Raw genomic sequence first — 7,312 nt, 5'->3', positions numbered from 1 at the left:
AGCTTAGGTTTATGGCACTGCACTAAATAGTTGTACACATATTTTTCTTTGTAGCCTTTAAATTTATAATTTTCAACCACAAGAAAAAATTATTATGGTAAAAGCTCCAAATCTGCAGACAGATTACCCCAAGATTTTACAAACCAGCTCAGCTGCTTTAGTTATCTCCACTCTAGCTGAAAGCTAAATAATTCAATACAACCTCATTTGCTACAGAGCCTGTTATCCTGACAGCATCCCCAAATGCTTTGCAGCTAATAGAGTTACAATGAAATGATAAATCAGAACTGAGGAGAGATGAAATTTAGAAATACCCAGACTTGTGATGAGGAAAAGGCTGTTGCCAAATAAGGAGGGGGAAAGGGGCCAGTCCTAGGGAGCAGAAATGAGAAACTAGGAAGGGTTCGTTATTGAGGTCATCATTGTGGGCAACAGGGATCAAGTTTGCAGGGACCTCCCAGAATAGTATAAAAAGCCTGTTGGAATTGTCTGTGTGAAAGGCAGGAGATTGGCTCTCATCTCCTACCGGCCTTGCAGCTATGTTGACACCCCACAATTCCAAACTACCCAGCAAGCTCACCTCCACCCCCTAAATCTGCAGCTTTGGAAGAGTTCTAGGGCCAGAAAAGGTGTTCATTGAGACTAGATGCTGTCAGCTAGCCCTCATCAAACTGTCTGCCCAGCTCTAGCTGAAATCAGTAGATGAGGCCAGGAGGATGTGAGTGAGGACACAAGTCATTTAACATATAAGGGAGCTTTCAGTTTCTACAATCTCTGAATTTTTCACAATGGACTTGTATTACTGGTTAGTAAGTAGAAGCAATACAGAAAATAGTAAGTAAAGATTGGATGGAGATAGTGGAATCACTTCTTGGCCTTTTGACTAAGATCAAGTGGACAGAGATGGTGGATTGAGGACATGCCTTTGGTTCTTGTCTACCCCAAATTTCATAAAAAGATATGTCTTGGCTCGGCACCTGTGGCTCAAGTGGCTAAGGCACCAGCCACATACACCTAAGGTGGCGGGTTCGAGTCCAGCCCAGGCCCGCCAAACAACAATGACAGCCACAACCAAAAAATAGCCGGGTGTTGTGGTGGGTGCCTGTGGTCCCAGCTACTTGGGAGGCTGAGGCAGGAGACTCGCTTGAGCCCAGGAGTTGGAGGTTGCTGTGAGCTCTGTGATGCCACGGCACTCTACCCAGGGAGACAGCTTGAGGCTGTCTCAAAAAAAAAGATATGTCTTAAAAAGAGAATAAGCATCTGGAAGTACAGGGATGTTGTGAGCCTATGCAGATGTAACATCAGGGTGCACTGCTGGCTGCCTGCAGGTGGTACTGTCCTGCAGTTGCTTTAGTCAACATACTCTGTGACTTTGCTGGGGCTTCCATAACAAAGTATCACATGCCAGGTGACTCAAACACAGAAGTTTATTTTCTCATAGGTCTGGAGTCTAGAAGTCCAAGGTGCTGGTAGGGTTGATTTCTTCTGAGGCCTCTCTCCTGTTCTTACAAATGGCTGTCTTCTCTCTCTGTCTTCCCATTGTCTGCCCTCAGTGTGCACCTATGTCCTAATCTCTGCTTATAAGGACATGTGTTATGTCAAATTAAAGCCCAGCCATATGACTTCATTTTACTTTAATTACCTCTTTAAAGGGTTGGGGCTTCAACATATGAATTTGTGGAGTAGGGGTACAATTCAGCCCATGGCACAGGCAGGCCTCTTATTTATTTATTTCAGACCAGTAGTCCGTGGGTCTTGAGGACCTCTGTGTATTTGTCAGTTTTCTTCTCCACGTTCTTTTCAGCCTGTTTCTGTAGCCTCATGAGTTGCTTTTTCCTCCGGTAGTGGATCTTAGCCTTCTTCTTCCTCTTCTGGGTTGCTGTCACTGCCTGGTACTTCCAGCCAACTTCATGTGCCAGGCGCCCCAGGTAGGCAAATTTTCTTGTAGGCTTCAGGTACACAACCCTGAGGGCAGCAGGAACCACTATTCATTTTTTCTTGTCATAGGGTGGTAGGATCCCATTGAACACCTTGAGGCAGTCTAGGGCAGCCTGGCTGCGCTTGGTCTTGTGGGGCAGCATGCCTCTCACAGTGCACCAGAAAATGCAGCTGGGGCCCGGAAATGGTAGAGGCCATGGGATGGGTTGGTGTTCATCCATCTGTGAAGGAAGACCAGGTACTTTAACTTGTTTCTGTAAAAATTGCCAGAGATGTTGATGCCCTCGCAATGCACAATCACCACCTTCCGGCCCAGCAGTACCTGTTTGACCACAATGGCCGCCAGGCAGCCCAGGAGATGGCCTCTGCTGTCCAGCACCAGGACCTGTCCTCTGCCATCTTTAGCAACTGCCTGGGAAAGGGTCTTATTTTTTTTTCTTACAATGGATTGCTTCTGGAGCCTTCTACCTGCTCGCTTATTCTCCATTGTCATTCTCCTTCAATTCTTCTTCCACAGAGTAGCCAAAGTGTACTTATAAAAAGGAAATCTAATCCAGTCTCTTGCTACTTTAAATCATCCAGTGCCTTGCTATTGTTTTCAGATTATAGTTTTAAATTTCCCAGAACTTAGCATATACTGGACACATAAGATGTACTCTGATAAGTGAATGAGTGAATAAATGAATGGATGAATGAACGAATGGACAAATCACGCAGACTAGAGAGGTTGCAATCTTAGAGATTAACCGAAGCAATAGGTTAGTCAAGTCATTTCTCTTTGGCTGAAAGATGCGTATTTGTGATTTTTTTTTAGGAGATTGACTTTACTATTTGTATTTGAATAGGTAATTTAAATGAATTCACATTCCCTGAGACATGACAGGCAATATTTGTGCCTGAATCTCACCAAAACCTCCGACACTTTGGCGCATCCATACCTCACTAACTGTCTGTGGGTAAGAAATGGAGTCATAGCTACCACCAAGTTTATCTCTGAGGGCCTGGGTCTGCCATTTCCCATTGTCTTCATAACAGGTAGAGCGAACACAATAGTGATGATTCAAATGGCTTTGGTCCCTGTTGGTTCCAGCCTTTTGGTGCCATTTTCAGACCTCATCCTTGGGCAGTGACCCTGTGCCAATCCCCCTGCTCCAATATTCCAAAGCCTTGAGCACACAGGATTAAGAAGGTACGGGGGTGGATCAAAAAGCATTTTAAGGGGTGAGTTAATGTAGTTTTGATATTAATACTTTATCTTGAATGCTTCAATAGAATGGATAGTATGTGGATTATCCAGAGTACCAAACCCCCAAATCTTTGTTCTCTTCCTTTATTAATATTTTATTAAGCCAGAAACTCAAATCAAGGGGAGAAAATATAATTTTTTTTTTTTTTTTTTGAGACAGAGCCTCAAGCTGTCCCCCTGGGTAGAGTGCCGTGGCATTACAGCTCACAGCAACCTCCAACTCCTGGGCTCAAGCGAGTCTCCTGCCTCTGCCTCCCAAGTAGCTGGGACCACAGGCGCCCGCCACAACGCCCGGCTATTTTTTGGTTGCAGCCATCATTGTTGTTTGGCGGGTCCGGGCTGGGGATTCGAACCCGCCACCTTAGGTGTACGTGGCTGGCGCCTTAGCCGGTTGAGCTATAGGCGCCGAGCCCGAGAAAATATAATTTTAAAAAATCAAGTTTGTGATCAGAGCCAAGTGCCTGAGCTACACCATCAACAACTGCCACTCAATCAACACGGACAACTACATACTCTTAACAAAGGGGGACAATGCTGAGGGCTCTGACATTGACTGCTGATCACCGTGGGTGCTCTCACCCCATCTTTTTTTCTCAGTAATGCGCACTCCAATTGATGTTGATATATTTTATGGTAACTATATAGATGTTTGGGGAACATAAATCAACATTATAAACAGTGGCCAAATTTAGTTACCCTAAATGTAACAAGGAAATTAGATGTTTTTATTTTTCTGTGATTGTACAAAAACAGAAAACAAAAACAAAGTGCTTTCAGTCAGGTTTTTCCCTCCATATTTTTGGTCCAAAATGCATGGAACCATTTTGGTGCATTTTTAGTTGGGAATGATACATTTTTGTAAACCCACCCAGTGAACATGAAATTGTACGTTGTGTATAATTCATTAGAAAGGACGGTTTTACATGAATATTCATATATTTATTTTGTTTTCATTTGAATTGCCTGTGTAGGGTTCCTTATGTACAGAAATAAAGCAGATTCAGGAAGAAGGAAGGAATGAAGGAAGGATTGTTAATATGGAACAACAACTGGAGTTTTATCATTCAACCAATTAAACACTTTTATGTTTATATAGTAATTATTGCCAATATAAGTGGTCTTGTGAATTTCTTTTGTTAATGAGCAATTTCTATATTCACAAATTTATTTTCATAATATTAACTAAGACCTTTGGGAAATTTTCAATAGAGTTGGAAAGATTGTAATAAAAGACAGATTACATCTGCAGATTCATCTCATTTTCTGTTCTTTTTTTTTGAGACGGAGCCTCAAGCTGTCCCCCTGGATAGAGTGCTGTGGCATCACAACTCACAGCAACCTCCAACTCCTGGGCTCAAGCGAGTCTCCTGACTCAGCCTCCCAAGTAGCTGGGACCACAGGTGCCCACCACAGCACAAAAAAATAGGTGGTTATTTTTTGGTTGCAGCCATCATTGTTGTTTTGGCGGCCCGGGCTGGATTTGAATACGCCACCTTAGGTATATGTGGCTGGCGCCTTAGCCACTTGAGCCACAGGCACCGAGCCTCATTTTCTGTTCTGTGGGCTATTTCTATAGCTGTTCAATTTCTGTCTGAATATTTCTTTTTTGTTTGTTTTGGGGGGCTTTTTGAGGTAGAGTCTCACTCTGTTGCCCAGGTTAGAATGTAGTGGTGTCATCATAGCTCACTGCAACTCTAAACTGCTGGGCTTAAGTGATCTTCTTACCTGAGCCTCCCTAGTAGCTGTGACTACAAGCACATGTCACCATGCCCAACTAGTTGGGCTTTTTTTTTTTCCTGTTGATACAGGGTCTCACTGTTACCCAGGCTAGTCTTGAATTCCTTGGCTCTAGTGATCCTCTCACTTGGCCTCCCAAAGTACTGAGATTACATCCTGAGCTACCATAGCTGGCCTAAATATTTCTTAAATGCTTTAAAGTTGACAGGAAACTATGATTCAACTCAAACATGACATATTTTGTAGAATACATATAGAATATAACTGTTTTTTATCAAAAACATCATTTTTCCCTCATTTTCGTCTATGTATGTCAAATTCTATTTTTAGAAGATTATCATTTTCTTTTCTCCAAATGCATTACAATAATTTATATTCAATTTCATAGAATTTTATGGCTATAAAAAAACAAGAAACTTGAGTTTTACAAAGATCATATAGAAATCCAAATATCTCATGATTTTTAAATTAACAAGTTCTCATGATATTTAATGTAGATGGTCCATAGTATAGCCTCATATCTTAAGTCAATAACTAAATCAAGAATTTAGCCCAGTCAAAAAAAAAAAGGGGGGGGCGGCACCTGTGGCTCAAAGGAGTAAGGCATCAGCCCCATATGCCCAGAGGTGGCAGGTTCAAACCCAGTCCCAGCCAAAAAAAAAAAAAAAGAATTTAGCTATAGCTAAATATATAAATAATATAGCTCAGTGGCTAGGGTGCCAGCCACATACACCAGGACTGGCAGGCTCAAACCTGGCCCATGCCTGCCAAACAATGACAACTACAACAAAAAACTAACCAGGTAGCCCAAGTGCCCATCGACCCATGAATGGATTAACAAATTATGGTATATGTACACCATGGAATACTATGCAGCCATAAAAAGATGGACACATCTTTTATGTTTACCTGGATAGAGCTGGAACATATTCTTCTTAGTAAAGTATCCCAAGAATGGAAAAAAAAAGTATCCAATGTACTCAATACTACTATGAAATCAATATATAACCACCTACACAATCATTTGAATGGCAAAACATAACTATAGTCCATAAAGCAGAAGGGAAGAGGAGAGAAAGGGCTGGGGAGAGGGAATATCGGAGAAGGGAGGGCATTCGTGGGGACCTCACCTAATGTGCACGATACAATGGTACATATCAAAATATTAAGAAATGAGTATAGGGGCGGCACCTGTGGCTCAAAGGAGTAAGGCGCCTACCCCATATGCCGGAGATGGTGGGTTCAAACCCAGCCCTGGTCAAAAAATACACACACACACACAAGAAATGAGTATAATTTGTGATGGATGTTTTACTTGGTTCAATGTAAACATTTCACATAGTATATCAAAGCAGTACCCTGAACCCCATAAGTGCATCAGTGTACAAAGTTATGATTTAATAAAAAATAATTAATTATAAAAAAAAGAAAGTTTTGCTAAAAAAAAAAGAAAAACCAGGTGTTGTGGCAGGCACCTGTAGTCCAAGCTACTTGGGAGGCTGAGGCAAGAGAATCACTTAAGCCCAAGAGTTTGAGATTGCTGTGAGCTGTGACGCCACAGCATTCTACTGAGGGTGACATAAAGAGATTCTGTTTCAAAAAAAAAATAAAGAATTTAGCCCCAAATTATGCTGAGCATAGACAAAGTAATAATACTGTGCTGCTTTTTCTATCCCATCATCATCTCAATCATCAAAATACACTTACTTAGCTATCACGCCTGTAATCCCAGCACTTTGGGAGGCTGAAGTGGGTGGATCACTTGAGTTCAGGAGTTGGAGATCAGCCTGAGCAAAAGACCCCCATCTCTACTAAAAATAAGTGAGCACCTGTAGTCCCCCCTACTGAGGAGGCTGGGGCAGGACGATCATTTGAACCCAGAAATTTGAGGTTGTTGTGAGCTAGGCTGATACTAGGGCACTCCAGCTTGGCCAACAGAGTGAGACTTTGTCTCGAACAAAACAAAACAACTCCTTCCCCCTCCCCCCCAAAACCCAAAAATACTTACTTAAGCATCCAGCTAAGGGCTTCCATAGCAAAAACAAACAGGTGAAAACTGTAGGTCCTTCTTTTGGAATGTGTTTCAATTTGTACATATGCATTGGTATTCCATCAGCAAACCCAACCGCTACCTAACCCTATTTCTTTCCTCCTTCACCTCCACCAAATACTGCCAGAAACAAACAAGTAGGTGCCTGCCCCATATGGTTGTAAGTACTTGATACATTCCCTGGCCTTCATTTCAAAGACTATGCAGAAATCTGCTAATTTATTTCATATCTAAAAACAAATCTTAGGGCGACGCCTGTGGCTCAAAGGAGTAGGGCAACAGCCCCATATACAGAGGTGGCGGGTTCAAATCCTGCCAGCCAAAAACTATAAAAAAAAAAA

General features: G+C 42.2%; 1 pseudogene; it reads right to left on the bottom strand.

Moving 5' to 3' along the window:
• Positions 1-1,733: 1,733 nt before the first annotated feature.
• Positions 1,734-2,870, bottom strand: LOC100954530 (annotated as a pseudogene).
• Between the last annotated feature and the right edge of the window lie 4,442 nt (positions 2,871-7,312).

The sequence above is a fragment of the Otolemur garnettii genome, unplaced genomic scaffold, assembly GCF_000181295.1.
Source record: "Otolemur garnettii isolate 467f Iridium unplaced genomic scaffold, OtoGar3 scaffold00115, whole genome shotgun sequence".
In the NCBI taxonomy this organism is placed as follows: Eukaryota; Metazoa; Chordata; class Mammalia; order Primates; family Galagidae; genus Otolemur; species Otolemur garnettii.
Note: the sequence above shows the minus strand (reverse complement) of the source record. Positions and strands in the feature narration are given on the sequence as shown.